Below are 19,456 nucleotides of genomic sequence, written 5' to 3' on the forward strand. Positions count from 1 at the left end.
CAGTAAACTGCCAAATTGCTTCAATGATGGCATTCTTCCAGGAACTTTCTATGGGTTTGTCCCCATCCATGTTTAATGTCTATGTGGCAGCCATAGCTGCCTTTCATGCACTGTTAGTTGATGGGTCACTGGGAATACAATATTTTATAGATTGGCTCCTTTGTGGCAACTGGAGGATGTGGCATACAACTCATGTCAAAGTCCCATATTGGGAGCTGGTAGTGGTTCTGTAAAGGTAATTCCTGGCACCCTTCAAACCTTTTGATTCAGTGGAAGAGAAAATCCTTTGAAAATGGCATTTTCCTGTTTAAATAATACTCACTACATTTTTTTTTTTTGAAAATGGCATTTTTGTTGGCTATTACATTCCTTAAAATAATCTAAGGCTTACATTCCCATTCTGTTGTTTCCATCTGTCTGGAGTTCTCTCTGGAAGGAGTTGAAACCATCCTCAGCCCGAGGTTATGTTCCCAAAGAAATAACTAATGTGGCATGGTCTAATGTCCTGCAGACAGCAGACATCCCAAGTCTCCCGGAAGTTCCGGGAGTCTCCCGCATATTGAAAGCGGCTCCCTGAGACCCGCAAATTAGTTAAAATCTCCCGGAATCTAGACAGAGCGAGCAAAAGCGTGCATGCGAAACAGATACTGTGTTTCAAACCGTGTAGCGCGCGCATGGCAGAGAGGGAGAGGGAGCGAGAGACCTTGCGTGTGTGTGCTAATTTGCGTGTGTGCGAAGCGCATGTCAGACAGAGAGCATCCTGATTGGCCTGTTTCTGCAAATCAACCAATCACTTGTCAGTGTGGGCGGGCTTTTATCTCTTCTCCCGAACAAAATTAATCAGTTATGTCTATCTAGAAACAGGAGCACCATGGCAGAGGCAGAGTGCCACAAAAAAAAAAAAAAAAATTGTACCCCGTCTTATAGATGTAAAACATCGAATAAGTATTGTATAAGCAAATTGTATAAGCAGATTATATAAATAGTAAAAGTAATCTACATATTTAAACATAATTAACAAATAATTACATAGGCCTGTAGCTTATAATAATAAAATGTTATATGCTGTATCTTTTAGGGACCACAACATGTTAGGGAGGCTAAGCGCAGGGAAGACCGCTCCAATATATCTCAGTTCTCCCATTCAGATAGGCAAAGTCGCACTGAGTAGGTGACTACAGCTGAGATGTATTTCCTTCCTTAGGGGGGGGGGTGTGGGTGTTTCGGGATACCTCCATGAAATGATTTTTTGCAGGTTGGGATGTCTGAGACAGTACTAAGGTTCTCTTGATGGAGGAAGTCAAATCAGCTGTTGGTGTGCTTTGGATCAGAAGTTAACACTGTTTTTTTTTTTTTACTTATCTCTGTAGCTTCTGTGTTTGCCATCACATTTTATGTCATGAAGCAACATCATTCGAGACTGGATTACTTGCACACATGCTTCAGATGCTGTCATGCTGAAGGCGTTCCCCCAAAGTGCCATCATTTGATGCTATATCTCATTCCCCTCTCAGGAAACAAGGTTATATTTGGAACCCTGAGATGCTCCATTACAGGACCAAGTAAAGTTAAACATTTGTGTAAACCTACATGAAAATCCAGTTCCTATCTGACTACAGCTGAAAGATTCACATGGACATGAAGGGTTTGTCCACTAAAGAGAAAACACATTTACATACATTGTTCCATGTATTTTTTAAAGGGGCCTCTAAAGCTATACAAAGCAAACAAAACTCACATTGTGAGTGAATATGTGAACTATTTATTTTACCTTGTGCTTACAGCTTATCTCAACTGTAAAAACAAATAAAAACATGAGGACATCATGAATCATTCAATGAGAATATGTATTTATTCCAAGCACCAGTGGCACTCTACACTATGTTATTCTGTGGAAAGATTACCACATATCTGATTGTCAAATCAGTCAGAGACAAGTGCTGCAGACTAGGTTCTATAGGTTTTGGTATGCACTCTTCAGTTCACTTCTAGTTATTATATGTTGATATGTGACAGTATGTCTCCCATACTGCCCGAGTATTACAGAAATATGGAAGATTACTGTTATGCAGTATTCACAATAAACATCTATTTACAGATATTCTGTAACAGAATTTTGCGGGTTTACTATTAAATTAACTCTTACCAGCATGAGTTCACAGAGTGGTCCTTTAAATGCTGAAAAAAAAGCTGTATGTCTCATTTCTGTTCGCCTTAGTGAACTTAGCATTCTTAAGAGCATTTGCAGTATATTCATAAGACAAGCATAAATGCCATTATGTACTCAAGCTTTTGGAAACAAAATCAATGGTTCAAAAACATAAATATATAAAAATGAATATAGTTGCTATGCATTTTGCCACCTTCTCCTGTGCCATTGTTTCTTAGCAACGGCGTAAACAGCTGTTGGCTAGACGCAAACAAACCATGGTTCAGACCCAAAGAAAATAATATGAACACATTCCAGTGGGGGCAGAGGAGAGGGGAGCAATTGACCCCAGGTTCGGCCAGGCAATCGAACCAAGTGTGAAAGCACCCTTCGACAATATCATATGTCGTGTGTGTATGTATATACTCAAACCGGCCCGTCTGGCACCAACAACCATGCCACGCTCAAAATTGCTTAAATCACCTTTATTTCCCTTTCTGAGATTAAGTTTGGAGTTCAGGAGATTGTCTTGACAAGGACCACACACCTAAATGCATTGAAACAACTGCCATGGGATTGGTTGATTAGATTGCATTAATGAAAAATTGAACAGGTGTTCCTAATAATCATTTAGGTGAGTGTATATATACATACACACACGACATATGACATCAAAGAGAATAGACGCTACTTATGCTTTTGAATCGCTCTCGCAGTACTTTGATGTCATAAACCGATTGGTCTTGCAGTGTGCAGTGGCAGTTCAAGTCGAACAAGCCTAATTTCTTTTCTCTCACAATCTTTATAAAATATATATAGACTATGTAGCAAAAAAAAAAAAAAAACAGAAACAAGACAATCTAGTGGCAATGTGAAAGGAGTGTATCTACTAATGTCAGAGGGGTTAACCGCAGTTTAAAAAACAAAACAGCATGTCCCAATATAATAATACGCTACTGAAGCATGTTAGCAATATCAGCTTATATAACTAGTAGCTCATGTTAGCATCTTACCGGATGCACTGTCTGCTGCTTTCTCATCGTCAGACCGATAGCACTCCTTTCACTGGTGACTTTGTGTTTGAGGCCATAAATTTTACAAAGCTGTCATTAAGTTTAAGCTATCACACAGTCCTCGCTCGAGCCGCTCACTTGCTCCAGCCATTTCAAACCCAGCCTCCAGTATTTGGGCCACGCCTCCTAATTTGCATATACTCCTCAATCCTCAATCCTCAAATGCCCAATCCTCAATCTTCAAATGCCCAATCCTAAATCCCCAAATACCCAATCCTCAATCCTAAATGGCTAAATGATTAAATGCCCAATCCTAAATACCAAATTCCCAATCCTAAATCCCCAAATGCCCAATCCTAAATCCTAAATGGCTAAATGACCAAATGCCCAACACTAAATAGAAAATGCCCAATCCTAAATACAAAATGCCCTATCCTAAATACCAAATGCCCAGTCCTAAATACCAAATTAATTTTCAACTTGGACTTTAAGTTTCAAATTTAGATTTTTAGTTTTGGTTTAAGACTTTTAGTTTTAGACTTTTAGTTTATAATCTGACCCAATAATTCCTCCATAGACCAAAGCTTGCCTGTTAGATTTACCCAAAATGAATTATATTTTATGTTTAACCACTAAAGAGACATCAGAGGCAGTGGCACATATCTTTATAAGTAAACCACAGATTTTATTATGTACTTTAAACAACTACATTAATATATGTATAAATGGTGAACTCAGCCAATCAGGATATTTAGCACCCAAGTACCGCCCCCAAAAGTTCAGGAACTTTGAAAAAGTACGACCTCGTACTTTCTGAGGGGCATTTTTTTACCCGGAACTTTATTTAGTTCCTGGTTCCTGCGGTGGAGACACACAGAGTACAAGCCCAAAGTCCCTAGTTCCTGGGTAAAGTTCCTGCGGTGTAAACGTGGCTTATGTGAGTAAATGTGATGACAAAAGGTGAATAATAAATTAAGCAAATACAAACCAACCAAAGATTTCAGGGCACAAGAACACTTTTAACACAGTAATTGCACTCCTGTTAATTGCACTCAGGTGTCTTCACTTGTTAGTCATTATCCTCCCTATATTATCCAGTCTTTTCCTGTTTGTCTTCATGGAGTCCTTTCCTTCCATTACCCAGTTTCCTCGTCTTCCGAGTTCCTGTTCCCGTTCCTGTTCCCATTCCTGTTCCCATTCCTGTTTATTTATTTATTTGTTTGTTTGGATGGATTTTTGGTTTTGACCCCTGCTTGTTCATTTCTCTTTGGATTACCCAATAAACCCATACTGTGATTGGATCTATCGTCTCCTGCGTTTCACTGGGTCTCCGATCGTCACAGAAGGACTCCATCATGTTGAGATCTAGCGGTGTGGGACTTCTTACCCGTTCTCCAGCCAGTATGATGGAACGAAGGGCAAGATATGTCAAATTGACCACTCTCCGCCAAAAGGGGATTGAGGTGGGTGCTAAAGCACAAATGTTCTGGACCCTAGCGGATGGTTTGGGATATAATGATGCGGCCCTAAAGGATATGTTCAACACCAGGCTGGATGACCCGGTTCCTAGACTTAAAATGGAGCAGTTGGATGCCTATAATTTCTGGGAGTTTGTTTTTTATTTACAACATCGGTCTCCGTGGAATACCCCAGCCACACCTGTCTCTCCCGGTGGGATGGCCGATTCTAGACCGGGGTCTACAGACAGGAGGACTGCCAGCCCAGCGCCACTGCACAAGATGGCCGCCAGCCCAGCGCCACAGCACAAGGTGGTCACCAGCCCTGCGCCACAATACAAGATGGCAGTCAGCCCAGCGTCACGACGCAAGATGGCCACCAGCTCAGCGCCACAGCACAAGATGGCCGCCAGCCCAGCGCCACAGCACAAGATAGCCGCCAGCCCAGCGTCACGACGCAAGGTGGCCGCCAGCCCAGCGCCACAGCACAAGATGGCCGCCAGCCCAGCACCACTGCCCAAGATGGCCGCCAGCCCAGCACCACAGCACAAGATGACCGCCAGCCCAGTGCCATTGCCCAAAATGGCCACCGGCCCAGCACCATGGCCCAAGATGGCTGCCGGTCCAGAGTCATGGCACAAGATGGCTGCTTGTCCAGCGCCTCTGCACAAGGTGACAGCCACAGTTGAGCCGAGTCAGGTTCCCGTTGACCTTCCAGAGTTGAGTCAGGTTTCCGTTGACCTTCCAGAGTCGAGTCAGGTTCCCGTTGACCCTCCAGAGTCGAGTCAGGTTCCCGTTGACCCTCTAGAGTCGAGTCAGGTACCCGGTGACCCTCCAGAGTCGAGTCAGGTGCTCGGTGACCTTCCAGAGTCAGGGCTAGTCCCCGTTGACCTTCCAGAGTCAGGGCTAGTCCCCGTTGACCTTCCAGAGTCAGGGCTAGTCACCGTTGACCTTCCAGAGCCAGGGCTAGTCACCATTGTCCTTCCAGAGTCAGGGCTAGTGCCCGTTGTCCTTTGAGAGTCAGGGCTAGTCACCGTTGACCTTCCAGAGTCAGGGCTAGTCACCGTTGACACTCTAGAGTCAGGGCAAGTCACCGTTGATCTTCATGAACAAATGCAAGGCACCAATGGTCTTAATGAGCAGAGACAGTCCACCAATGATCTTCATGAGCAGAGTCAAGTCAGCATTGATCTTCTTGAATCCAGTCTAAACACAACTCTCTCCACGTCTCTGTGGAACTACCAGAGTCTCCCCATGTCTCTGCTGAACTACCAGAGCCTCTCCACGTATCTGCTGAACTACTAGAGCCTCTCCTCGTCTCGGCTGAACTTCCAGAGTCTCTTCTCACATCTGCGGAACTTCCAGAGCCTTGTCACATCTCAGTCGAACTCTCTGAGCGCTCGACTGATCCTGTCGTGGCCACGGAGGCCACCCTTAACTTATTCATGTTCTCTGTTTCAGACTTGCCTAACCAGACTTGCTCTCCTGTGTCATCGATCCCACTGTGGTGGTCTTCTGCGCCGCCCTGGTGGGCTTCTGTCTCAACCGCACGGATGTGGTGGTCTTCTTCGCCGCCTTGGTGGGCTTCTGTCTCAACCGCACGGATGTGGTGGTTTTCTGCGCCACCCGGGTGGGCTTCTGTCTTGACCGCACGGATGTGGTGGTCTTCTGTGCAGCCCGGGTGGGCTTCTGTCTCGACCACACGGATGCGGTGGTCTTCTGTGCTGACCGGGTGGGCTTCTGTCTCGACCGCACGGATGTGGTGGTCTTCTGCGCTGCCCTGGCGGGCTTCTGTCTCAACCGCACGGATGCGGTGGTCTTCTGCGCCGCCCTGGTGGGCTTCTGTCTCAACCGCACAGATGTGGTGGTCTTCTGCACCGCCCTGGTGGGCTTCTGTCTCGAACGCAGGGCTCTATGGACCTGGCCTTCCGTCCCTCCCCCTGATCCTCCGCCGGTCCAACTCCCTCCTGGGCTCCTTGTTTTTGTTTTGCACTTCTTGTTTCTGTTTCCCCATTTTACCTGGCCCTCCATCCCTCCCCCTGGTCCTCCACCACTCCACCTCCCTCCTGGTCTCTGTGTTCCTTGGTCTCTTCTTGGGTTTGGGTGGAGCATCTGGTAGCTGCTCCATGGAGGAGGGGGTAATGTCACGCTGTCTGGTGTCTGTTTCCCTGAGTCTCCACTAGTGGTCTCACTTCCCCATAGGCACCTCACCGTAGGCACTACTATTCCCACAAAGCCTTGTCCCTTCATCACAGTAATTGCACTCCTGTTAATTGCACTCAGGTGTCTTCACTTGTTAGCCATTATTCTCCCTATATTAACTAGGGATGCACGATAATATCGGCACAACATCGGTATCGGGCGATAAAAGCTTTAAATGACCATCATCGGTATCGGCCGATATGAATATTTCTGCCGATGAGCCAAACCGATATTCTCCAAGTGAAATAATTGACCTGTTTTTCAGATGTGAATGTCTGTCTACATTTGTAAAATAATACATTTATGGTAGAATCAGTACAGAAGAGATACATGGATTTCTCTTCAGTAAAATTAAAGTTTAAATATATCAGGTGAAAAATTTGTATATATATCGATATCGGCATCGGCCAAAATTATTTTGAAAATATCGGCATATCGAATATCGGCCAAAATCCAATATCGTGCATCCCTAATATTAACCAGTCTTTTCCTGTTTGTCTTCATGGAGTCCTTTCCTTCCGTTACCCAGTTTCCTCGTCTTCCGAGTAACTGTTCCCGTTCCTGTTCCTGTTCCTATTCCTGTTTATTTATTTGTTTGTTTGTTTGGATGGATTTTTGGTTTTGACCCCTGCTTGTTCATTTCTCTTTGGATTACCCAATAAACCCATACTGCGATCTATCACCCCCTGCGTTTCACTGGGTCTCCAATCATCACAACATGCTCAACTACTAAAGCATTTACTAAAGAGATTAAGTCAATGTAACGGATTACAAACTTCATAATCACGGGAAGAAGGAGGCGGGAACCGGTGGACATTCAAAATGAAAACTTTAATAATAAAATAAACACAAAACAGTGCGACAGCCCCTCATGGACAACTGCCGTGCACAAACAAAAACCAAACACAAAATAAAGTCTAGGCCTGGTCCTCTCTCATCCTTCACTGTCGTTGCTCCTCTTTTATATCCTTCTGATCCTTCTGATTCCGTTCCCACGGCTCTCGGCCCCGCCCCACTCGTCACAGTACCAAAGTCAAATGCACATAGAAAACACAAGTTTTGACCAATAAAATTCCTTGTCACATTACGCATCCCAATTTGTATGACTATTTTCCCTAACTATATTCTTTAGAATGTGTCTTAAAAAAACAGTATGGGCCAACTTATGAAACATGAATAAATAAGCATAAAATACTTTTATGAATGTTTTAAAATATTATTTAGTTTTTGTTTTGTTTCATGAATCCAATATCAATAGTAATTCAAAGGTCTGCATTTGTTTATTCTTTTATTTCCATTTTTATTTTCAGTTTTAAGCTAATGGTTTTAGCTAAAATCCCAGGCTGCTGACTTCAACATTTTTCTAGCCTCATTTGATCGCAAGTGTCTCCTACAGCAACTCACAAATCAGGCAACCAACTGGACCTCCTCTCCTCTCTTCCTTCTATGCAAATGTCTTCACTACTAAAACATCATACTACCACAACAAAATAAACAACTGTTGTGACGCTCGGACTCTCTACAAAATGTTCTCTTCTTAATCTGCTTCCACCTCCTCTTCCACTCTTACAGCTGACGACTTTGCAGTTTTCTTCACAAATAAGGCAAGAACCATCAGTGACCCATTCTGGACACCACAGACTGATGATAACTTCACAACGACTAATGCACACTCTCTCTCCTCCTTCTCTCCACTCTCAGAGATGGTCGTTTCCAAACTTATCCTGTCCAATCATCCTACTACTTCCGATCCCCACTTACCTCCTTCAACCGATTTATTCTTCAGTCATACCTTCACTTACTCACATTATCAACACCTCTCTTCACTCTGGAATATTTCCCTCAGCATTTAAGCAGGCTCGGGTAAGCCCACTGCTTAAGAAACCATCTCTAAATCCAGCACTTCTAGAAAACGTACTCGGTTACTAACGTAACCTCGGTTCCCTGAAATACGGGAACGAGTACTGCGTCGAAGACGCATATGGGAAAAACCCCTTTTTTCTCCTGAACTGAAGCCTTATTCAATCACGCAGTGAAACTGCACAGCCATTGGATCGTGCAGTGCTATTAAAACAAACCAATGGCTTGGCAGCGGTGCTGCACGAACCTATGGCAGAGAAGCCCGCCAAAGCCCGCCAATATGGGCGGGGCATCTGGCTATATATTGGCCGCTTCGCCACAGGAATTCAGGTTACTTCGACTGAAGCGACGACTGAGTTGTGCAGCCTTTTTAGCATGGCAAGGAACGCAGTACTCGTTCCCGTATTTCAGGGAACCGAGGTTACGTTAGTAACCGAGTACGTTCCCTTTCAATACTTCACTCGTACTGCGTCGAAGACGCATATGGGAACCCAGTTCAATCACGCCATGCTAAGAAGGGAGGACGACCAACGCAATCAAACTTGATTTGTTAAACCAAGATATGATAATAGCAACTAGGGGCAGAATAAGCTCAATGAGGTTACGTCTGGCCTAGCCTGATCATCCCGTGTTCGTATCGCCTCAGTAGCAAAGGGACCGAGTGCATACGAGTAGAGTTTGAGCCTTGGGCAAGAATGGCCAAGAGCATGCAAATGAGGAACAAGAAGGTGACCTTCACACAGAGAGTACCCTAGCATGAAGCGCTGGGACGTCTAGATTGTAAAATCTAGCAAATGTGGACGGCGAGCTCCAGCCAGCCGCCTCACAAATTTCTGCGATAGTCACACCATTAGACCATGCCCAAGACGAGGACACTGCTCTCGTCGAATGGGCTCTTACTCCAATTGGGCTCTGCAGGCCCAAAGAAGAGTAGGCTAGCTGGATTGCATCAACAATCCACCTTGAAAGTCTTTGCTTAGAGACCGGTAACCCTCTGGTGCAGTTTCCAAAGCATATGAAGAGCTGTTCTGATCGTCTTATTGGCGCAGAACGCTCTATGTAGACTTTTAGAGCCCTCACTGGGCAAAGTAGATTCAGCCCTGGATCCTCCTCTGTGTTTTGTAACGCAGAGAGGGTGACCACTTGTGCTCTAAAAGGTGTGGAGAGCACCTTTGGCACATAGCCATGCCTCGGTTTCAGGACGACCCTCGAGTCGTTAGGCCCGAATTCTAGGCAATTAGGGCTTATCGAAAGTGCTTGCAAATCACCCACACGCTTAACAGACGCTAGTGCCAATAGCAGAGCGGTCTTTAGCGACAGGGCTTTAAGGCCTATGGACTGTAGCAGTTCAAAGGGGGCCCCCTTCAGGGCTCTCAGCACCGTGGGCAGGTCCCAAGAAGGGACGGTGGGAGGGCAAGGCGGATGAAGCCGTCTGGCACCTCTCATAAATCGGACGACTAAGTCGTTTCTGCCCACCGACTGGCCTGCTATAAGGGCGTGTGACGCCGCTATAGTTGCTACATAGACCTTGAGCGTGGAGGGGGATCGTCCCTTCTCCAAGAGCTCTTGCAAAAATGACAGTATCACTGATACGTCACAAGAGGTCGGGCTTTCACCATGGTCTGAACACCATGAGGAGAACACAGACCATTTGGAGGCATAGAGGCGTCGTGTAGACGGAGCTCTAGCCTGTGAAATTGTGTCTAGCACACGCTCAGGGAGTCCCGCGGACTCCCGTCGAGCGACCAAAGGTGCAGAGACCACTTCTCTGGGTAAGGATGCCAAATCGTCCCGTCCGCCTGAGAAAGGAGGTCCCGTCTCAGGGGAACGGGCCATGGGGCTGCAGTCAGCATCTGCGACAGGTCGGCTATCCAGTGCTGATTTTCCCAGAATGGGGCTACAAGCAGAACCCTGCATCTCTGGTCCCTGACCCGCCTGATTACTTGGGGAATCAGAGGGACCGGAGGAAAAGCATAAAGAAGACGGTTGGGCCAGTCCTGTCCACCTTGGTGATTTATATAAGAGACCACCGTCATGCTGTCCGATCTGACCAGCACGTGGTGACTCTTTAGGTCTGACAGGAAGCTCTGGCAGGCTCGTTGAACTGCAATCATCTCGAGGCAGTTGATGTGAAGCCTGCTCTCCTCTTTCGACCATTGGCCGAAAGCGGGTTTCCCTTCGCACAGCGCGCCCCAACCCTTGTTGGACGCGTCTGTGGAGATCACTTTCCTTCTGCAAACCATACCAAGTGGAGCACCCCGTTCCATCCATTGCATGTCCCTCCAAGGGGTCAGGGCCGAAATACAGTCCTGACTCACCTTGATATTCAAGCGTCCGTGACGCCATGCATGAGGTGGAACACGTGGTTTCAGCCAATATTGGAGGGGGCGCATACGAAGCAGCCCGAGCTCCAGCACCGGCGATGCCGCCGCCATAAGACCCAGCAGCTTCTGGAATGTCTTTAGGGGTCGAGAAGCACCTATTTTGAAAGAGGCCGCAAGTCGCTGTAGAGCCGCAGCGCGCTCCTTCACCATTGTTGCCCTCATCGTCACTGAGTCTAACACTGTTCCCAGAAACGATATCTGTCGGCTGGGGGACAGTGAGCTCTTGACAAAGTTCACCCTGAGCCCCAGGCATTCCAGATGGCTGAGGAGCACAGTTCTGTAACCCAATGCCTCCCCCTCTGACTGAGCTAGAACTAGCCAGTCGTCGAGGTAATTGAGAATGCGGATGCCCTTCTGCCTGAGAGGGGAGAGAGCCGCATCCATGCACTTTGTGAACGTGCGAGGCGCCAGAGACAGCCCAAAGGGGAGGACCTTGTATTGGTAAGCCACGCCCTCGAAGGCAAATCTCAAAAACGGCCTGTGACGGGGGGCTATCTGGATGTGAAAGTAAGCGTCTTTCAGATCCAGCGAAAAGAACCAATCCCCTGAGCGTATTTGCGAGAGGATTTGTTTCAATGTGATCATTCTGAAGCGCCGTTTCATGAGGGCACGGTTCAGATGTCTTAAATCGAGGATGGGGCGCAGCCCACCATCCTTCTTGGGAACCAGGAAGTAACGGCTGTAAAACCCTGAGTCGCGGTGTGCTGGGGGAACGATTTCTATAGCTCCCTTTACCAGCAGATTTTTCACTTCGGCACGAAGAACGTGAGCGTTCTCGTTGTGCACTGAAGTGGTGACCGCCCCGTGAAAGCGTGGTGGCCGTCGTGCGAACTGAAGGGAATAGCCGTGTTTTATTACTCCCATGACCCAATCTGATACCCCGGGAATGGCTTGCCATTGTGAGGCCCGGATGGACAGAGGTTGTATTAACTCGAGTGATTGACCGCCGTGGGGGGACATAGCACTCGTGAGTGTTGTGTGAGGAAAACTGCTCTTTTTGTGAAGGAGTGTGTTTTTTATTTTTTGCACTATAACAGCGCTTTGCTGTCTGGGCGCTAACAAGGGCCCATTGTTTGCAGCAGGAACAACTTCGTCGACATCTGGAGATGGACGGCAGAACACACGGGGCAGTTTGGGGGGTGGTCCGGCTGTGGCGAGACTTAGCCCCCTCCTCTTTCTTTCCTGTTGATCAGGATGACGGCGGCGGCGCAGGGTCCAGCACTATCTTGGGCCGGGGTCCCATGCGCTTGGGATACTGATACCGTCTGGTGGCCGAGCGAGAACGGTGTCGAGGCTCGGGTTTCACCGGCTGGGCTGCGGTGGTAGCAGCTGGCGCTTGCTTAGGAGGCTGACGAATCGGCACCTGTTTGGGGCGACTGGCAGCAGATGAAGCGCGCTTCGGCAGGAAGTGTCGCATTGCCTGGGACGACTTCTGCGCCTCTGTGAAACGCTCGGCGAATCCCTCTATCGCCGGGCCAAAGAGGCCGCTGGGGGAGATCGGTGCGTCTAGGAACTGGGCTCTGTCAGCATCCTTGATCTCCGTAAGGTTGAGCCATAAGTGGCGCTCCAAGACGACCAGGTTAGCCATCGAGCGCCCAATGGCCTGGGCGGTGCTCTTGGTAGCACGCAGCGCCAAGTCTGTTGCACTTCTCAGCTCCCTGAGCGTGGCGACATCTGGGCCAGACTCGTCGGTGGCGGCGAGAAGTTTGGCCTGGAAGACTTGAAGCACCGCCATAGAGTGGAGCGCCGCGGCTGCTTGCCCTGCCGATGAGTAGGCACGCCCGGCGAGCGCCGACGTCGTACGGCAGGGTTTGGATGGATGGTTGGCCTTGGCTTTCCATCCAATAGCTGCTGGCGGGCAGAGATGCACGGCCACAGACTCGTCCAGCGGCGGCAGCCGTTCGTATCCTCTTTCATCAGCGCCGTCAATTGAGGTGAGGGCGGATGAAGATGAAGTACGCAGGCGCGCTGAGTAGGGGGCGCGCCACGATTTAGTGAGCTCGTCGTGGACCTCCGGGAAGAACGGAGCAGTTCGCTGACGAGGGGCTTGCTGGCGCCCCGGCAGAAACCATTCATCCAGACGGCTACGGGCTGGTTCCTCTGGAGGAGACCAATCCAGACCCAGCTCATCCACTGCCCTGGAGAGAACGCGGATAAGCTCGGCGTCCATCCCGAGTTTCGAGCGGTTTGGTTCAGATGACATCGAGGGGGCGGGGTCCGGCGAGCCCGACAGCTCCTCAGCATCTGAAGCGGCTAGAGACATGCTGTCCTCTAGCAGTTCCTCCTCAGTCCCTCCAAACAAAACCAGATCACTCGCGGCAGCAGAGGGACACTGGTCTGGCTGTACAAAGAGGACTGGGGAATCCCCTCTGGGCGGAGAATACGAGGCACGCGGGGGCTGAGCCGGCGTGAGCTCGCTTTCATCCTGCTGCTTTAAACCTCTGCCCCGCCTTTTCTTCCTCGCCGGCTCGCGGGATGAAGAAAAAGGGAGGGCGCGAGGAGCGAGATCGCTCTCTGAAAAGAAAGCGATTCGCGAGCGCAGAGAGGCGATATTCATGTTCTCGCAATGAGAACATGAATTCCCCGCGAGTGTTGTGTCAGCGTGGGGTTTCCCCAAGCACGCGACACACTCGCTGTGCCCGTCATCAGCGTGCAGAGGGGCTCTGCACGAGCTGCAATGACGAGACGGCATTTGCAACAACGCCGTAGAAAAAGGCTCTTTTAGAGAAATTTGCTCTTTCAATATATCTCACCGGATGGCCGCAGGGAAGCGATGAATCTGCGCTGGGGACCGGCAGTCGCGTTCCAGTGCGAGGCGTGTCAACGGCGAGCAGTTCAGCGGAGATCAGCGAAGCGATGTGACGTCGTCGCTGAAGGAGAAATAATCTGAATTCCTGTGGCGAAGCGGCCAATATATAGCCAGATGCCCCGCCCATATTGGCGGGCTTTGGCGGGCTTCTCTGCCATAGGTTCGTGCAGCACCGCTGCCAAGCCATTGGTTTGTTTTAATAGCACTGCACGATCCAATGGCTGTGCAGTTTCACTGCGTGATTGAATAAGGCTTCAGTTCAGGAGAAAAAAGGGGTTTTTCCCATATGCGTCTTCGACGCAGTACGAGTGAAGTATTGAAAGGGAACTACAGACGATATCCCTTCTTCCATTCAATGCTAGGACACTTGAGTTAGTTGTGTTCAACCAGCTCTCAATGTTTCTTGTACAGAACAAACTCCTGGACAGCAACCAATCTGGCTTCATAAGTGTCCACTCAACTGAGACTGCCCTGCTCTCAGTTACTGAAGCCCTGCGGCTGGCAAGAGCAACTTCAAAATCCTAAGTACTCATCTTCCTGGATCTGTCTGCTGCTTTTGACACCGTTAATCACCAGATTCTACTGTCCACCCTCAGAAAGATGGGCATCTCTGGAACCACACTCCTGTGGTTAAAGTCCTACCTCTCAGATAGATCCTTCAGGGTGTCTTGGATGGGTGATGTATGAAGGTAAAATGACGTCATAAAGATTTGCATACGCAGGGTAATATTTGCGGAAGTGTACATAAGACTGTAAGCGTAAATTAAATTTGCATGCGCAAGAGAAGCTTTGTAAAGGTGTAAATCGCGTTTCAAGCGTAAGAAAAAATGATTTGCAGCATTTTACTGTTACTTGTAAGTGTAACTCATGTATTTTGAAACTGCAGCTTCATGCTAAAGCAAAATAAATATGATCTGCATGCTTCTGACTTCCATTTTTCCGCGCTTACACTTTTGGCACGTTTCTTTCGCCAAAAGACAGTCAAAAGCACTGCAAGCCTGTGAACGGTGATTTGCAAGCGAAAACAACAGTTTAAAGAACTGCAAAACATATTGACTGCATAGAACCAATCTGTAAGTGTAAAAAAACAAACTGTTGCAAATGTCTAAATGAGCTGTTGTGCATGTGGGGCAAAAATTTCCCGAAATAATCCGATATGTACAGCTCCGTCTTTCTTTTCTTTGCGCTTACAATTTTGGCACGATTCTCTCACTAACTTAGATTTGCAAGCGTGAGGGGGAGGGCGGGGCCACCTTCCTCTTGTAGCCAATCAAATGAGCCTCTCGCTGACTCTTCATTTACTCTTATCTGATTGGTTCAATAAACACATCATACGCCTAGACCAAGACATTAACCAAGACATTCATCTTCATTTAGTTCAAAATAGTTCCTGCTGCAGGAATGGCACTTTTAACGTACACATACAGTAAAATAAATAAATAAAAATAACAACTTAATTAAAAACATGCTCCTTTCATAAGCTGTGTTCATACTTAATTGTGAGCTAGTTTTAACATTATTTGATTTGGCTTTACATTGAACTTTCATAATCTGCTTACACCGCTGAGCTGATGTTAAACTTTATAATCAAAATGATGTTATGTGACAATGCTCAACACTATGATATCAGAGTGCTATACTTTGTAAAACCTTTTTACCATGGCAATAAAGCTACTTGAATATGAATTTGTCAATTTTTCAGACCATGTTTCTGTTTATGGTATTTAACACTGATTACTTTCATGTGACTGATCAAGCTATATGAAGCAAAAATGAGTAACAAAATGCTTTGTGTCCAGATTTGACTAATGCAAAAACTTTGATAAATATGTCTTAAATAATGTCTAAATATATATCCAAATTCAAGTAACTAATTATGTGGGAATCCAAAGTTTCCAGCCATTATAGGGAACACACGGCCATATATTTATATATAGAGAGAGCTAAACCACGATAGTATTACACATGATAAATGGTGTACAAGTTAAAAAATAAATATTTAAATAAATATTTTAGTAATATTTTGTAAAATCCCCTTTTATTACAACATGTTAAATAAAACATTATTTCTGTTGGTACAATTATTATTGAACCAAATTTGTGTTAAAAAAATGGATCAGTAGATACGTACAATTATACATGTATTAGGCTAGTGCAGATACTAGACTTTCAAGTATAATCCATAACAATATAATATTACAATAAACTAATATTTCATATAGCCTGTTGAGGAAGAGAAGTAAACTACTCATCCTCAAATTCAGTATGTACACATATTGCCTTATGGTACACAACTTATAAAATATCTTGTTTTAATGAAGTTGTTATTTTTATTTATTTATTTTACTGTATGTGTACTTTAAATGTGCCATTCCTGCAGCAAGAACTATTTTGAACTAAATGAAGATGAATGTCTTGGTTAATGTCTTGGTCTAGGCGTATGATGTGTTTATTGAACCAATCAGATAAGAGTAAATGAAGAGTCAGCGAGAGGCTCATTTGATTGGCTACAAGAGGAAGGTGGCCCCGCCCTCCCCCTCACGCTTGCAAATCTAAGTTAGTGAGAGAATCGTGCCAAAATTGTAAGCGCAAAGAAAAGAAAAACGGAGCTGTACATATCGGATTATTTCGGGGAATTTTTGCCCCACATGCACAACAGCTCATTTAGACATTTGCAACAGTTTGTTTTTTTACACTTACAGATTGGTTCTATGCAGTCAATCTGTTTTGCAGTTCTTTAAACTGTTGTTTTCGCTTGCAAATCACCGTTCACAGGCTTGCAGTGCTTTTGACTGTCTTTTGGCGAAAGAAACGTGCCAAAAGTGTAAGCTCGGAAAAATGGAAGTCAGAAGCATGCAGATCATATTTATTTTGCTTTAGCATGAAGCTGCAGTTTCAAAATACATGAGTTACACTTACAAGTAACAGTAAAATGCTGCAAATCATTTTTTCTTACGCTTGAAATGCGATTTACACCTTTACAAAGCTTCTCTTGTGCATGCAAATTTAATTTACGCTTACAGTCTTATGTACACTTCCGCAAATATTACCCTGAGTATGCAAATCTTTATGACGTCATTTTACCTTCATAGTGATGTTTCTAAGTCACAACAACTTGCTACTGGAGTTCCTCAAGGCTCAGTACTTAAATCACTTCTCTTCTCCATTTGTCATTCAGAAGCATGGCTTTGCCTATCACTGCTTCGCTGATGACATTCAACTCTACTTCTCATTCCAACCAGATGAACCAATGGTAGTTGCTCGCATTTAAGCCTGTCTGAGTGACATTTCTAGCAGGATGAATGACCATCACCTTCAGCTCAACCTTACTAAGACAGAACTGCCGGTGGTGCAAGCTAACCCATCATTTCATCACAACTACTATATACAGATGGGTTCGTCAACCATAACTCCTTCCAGGACAACCAGAAAGTGAGGATTTGTGATGGATCATCAGTTAAGCTTCACAGACCATATTGCTACTATGACCCGATCCTGCAGATTTGCCTTATACAACATTAGGAAGATTAGACCATCTTGTCAGAGAAAGCCCCCCAATTTCTTATCCAAGCTCTTGTTATCTCCAGACTAGACTATTGTAATGCTCTCCTGGTGGGACTTCCTTCATGTACTATCAAGCCTCTGCAACTGATCCAGAATGCAGCAGCGAGGGTTGTCTTCAATAAGCCAAAAAAAATCTCATGTTATCCCTCCCCTCATCAGGTTACACTGGCTAGCAGTAGATGCTTGCATCAGATTCAAGGTACTGATGCTTGCCTACAAGACAACCACTGGCACGGCACCAATATAGCTAAACTCACTAGTTAAAATTGATGCAAAGTTTGCGTTCTGCAAGTGAACAATGCCTTGTGGCACCTTCCCAAAGAGTTTCAAAAATCACTCTCACTGACCTTTTCGTGGACTGTGTCCAACTAGTGGAATGACCTCCCAATCTCAATTCTTAAGTCTTTACTCATTTAAAAAAAAAAAAAAAAAAAACATCTAAAGACTCATCTTTTTCGCCAGCACTTAACCAACAAATGCTAGAACTTACCTTTTCTTTTCTTGTCTATCACATTCTTGGAAAGAAAAGTCAAGCCGCTGGCTAGGGAATAATTTAAGATGATTTTTTAGTGCATGAGCATATAAACATACACATATTAAATATTTTGTGGGATTATGTACACACAGCACTGTGTGTATATTTTAATTAAAGTGTATAATTACGTCACCAAGTTCACTACTCAGAAACAAATACCATAGTCCTATGATTGTCACTTTTTTGACTCCAAACCCCACACAAATGCAGCACAAGAACACAAACCATGTCAAAGCATGTAACACTCCTCCCCTCCCAAAAGATTATGCATTCTTCCTCATTTTCTTTCTCATTAAAAATTATTCTGCATTTTCAGAATTATGAGCCCTAGATAGTGCATCTGCAGTAAAATTTTTACTGCCTCATTAAAGGATAATTTCTAAATTAATCTCTTGAAGTGCATGAGACAAACGCATTAAATGCTGATTTGTATTGTACATAGGATTGAGAAAACGAATGGATTGTGGTCTTTGTAAATTTTAATTGCGAATTTCGAACCACCAAGGTAAACTTCAAATTGTTTCACTGCCAACAATAGGGCAAGCTCCACCTTTTCCATGGTGGTGTATTTACATTGGGTGTGATTGAACTTTTTTTAGAAGAAACAAACAGGTTTCTCAACACGTTCATTTCTGAGTTTTGTAAAAAGACAGCCCATGCACCCTCAGCACATGCATCATCTTCAAGCGAAAAGGGACAATTGAAATTCGGGGAGGCCAAAATCGGGGCATTATACAAAAGATGTTTCTCTTCGGTAAAAAGCACAATAACATGCAGCGGTCCAACTGAATGTCTGGGATGACCGGCAGAGGTTTGTTAGAGGTGCATTAATGACTAATCCCAAGGAAACTGCAAAATTCTTGTTTGTTATAAGGTCTAGGAAATCCATTTATACAGTAGCAGTCACTTTGGCATCGACTGGGCAAACTTGTGTGACATACTGTAGGTCTTAGTGAATTCGCATCTGGCCAGGTTCACAGTGGAAAAAAAAAGATATGCTTTATAAACAGAAATGCTAGTATTGCACTACTCTACGATGCACATCCTCGACTTCATGTAAAATGTAATTGCATTTAAAAGGTCATGCTTGACGTAGGCAGAAAAACCGACTCAGCCAGTGTTTAAAAATGTGGAGAAGGAAGACTGAGTTGTTGTATGATCATGTTTTTTGTAAATTGGTATGTAAAATCATACCTTTGTAATACACTGATAACCACCAAATGCAGGTGGTGATGAGAAAGTCGCATGAGGAACCAAAGCCCATCACACCAGCTTTTAAATAATAACATAAATAGAAGGTGCACCGTTTCATTCACGCCAGCACTAAACACCATCATGGTGAGACACATTAAACTGAAATATGCAATAAAAAATAATTGAATAACATTGTATGTAACATATAACCCTAATACACATAACAGATAAGAAAAAAATTAAAAAACGAAGAAAAAACATAGTTATTTCAAAGAAAGAAAAAACATCA

The 19,456-nt window shown here is 45.3% G+C and overlaps 1 protein-coding gene across 1 annotated transcript in view; it reads right to left on the reverse strand.

The window, feature by feature from the left end:
* The window catches only part of LOC127956757 (solute carrier organic anion transporter family member 1C1), a 46,638-nt gene that overhangs the window by 26,542 nt on the left and 640 nt on the right, over positions 1-19,456 (reverse strand). The gene's annotated exons all lie outside the window — the stretch shown is intronic.

The sequence above is a fragment of the Carassius gibelio genome, chromosome B4, assembly GCF_023724105.1.
Source record: "Carassius gibelio isolate Cgi1373 ecotype wild population from Czech Republic chromosome B4, carGib1.2-hapl.c, whole genome shotgun sequence".
Lineage (NCBI taxonomy): Eukaryota > Metazoa > Chordata > Actinopteri > Cypriniformes > Cyprinidae > Carassius > Carassius gibelio.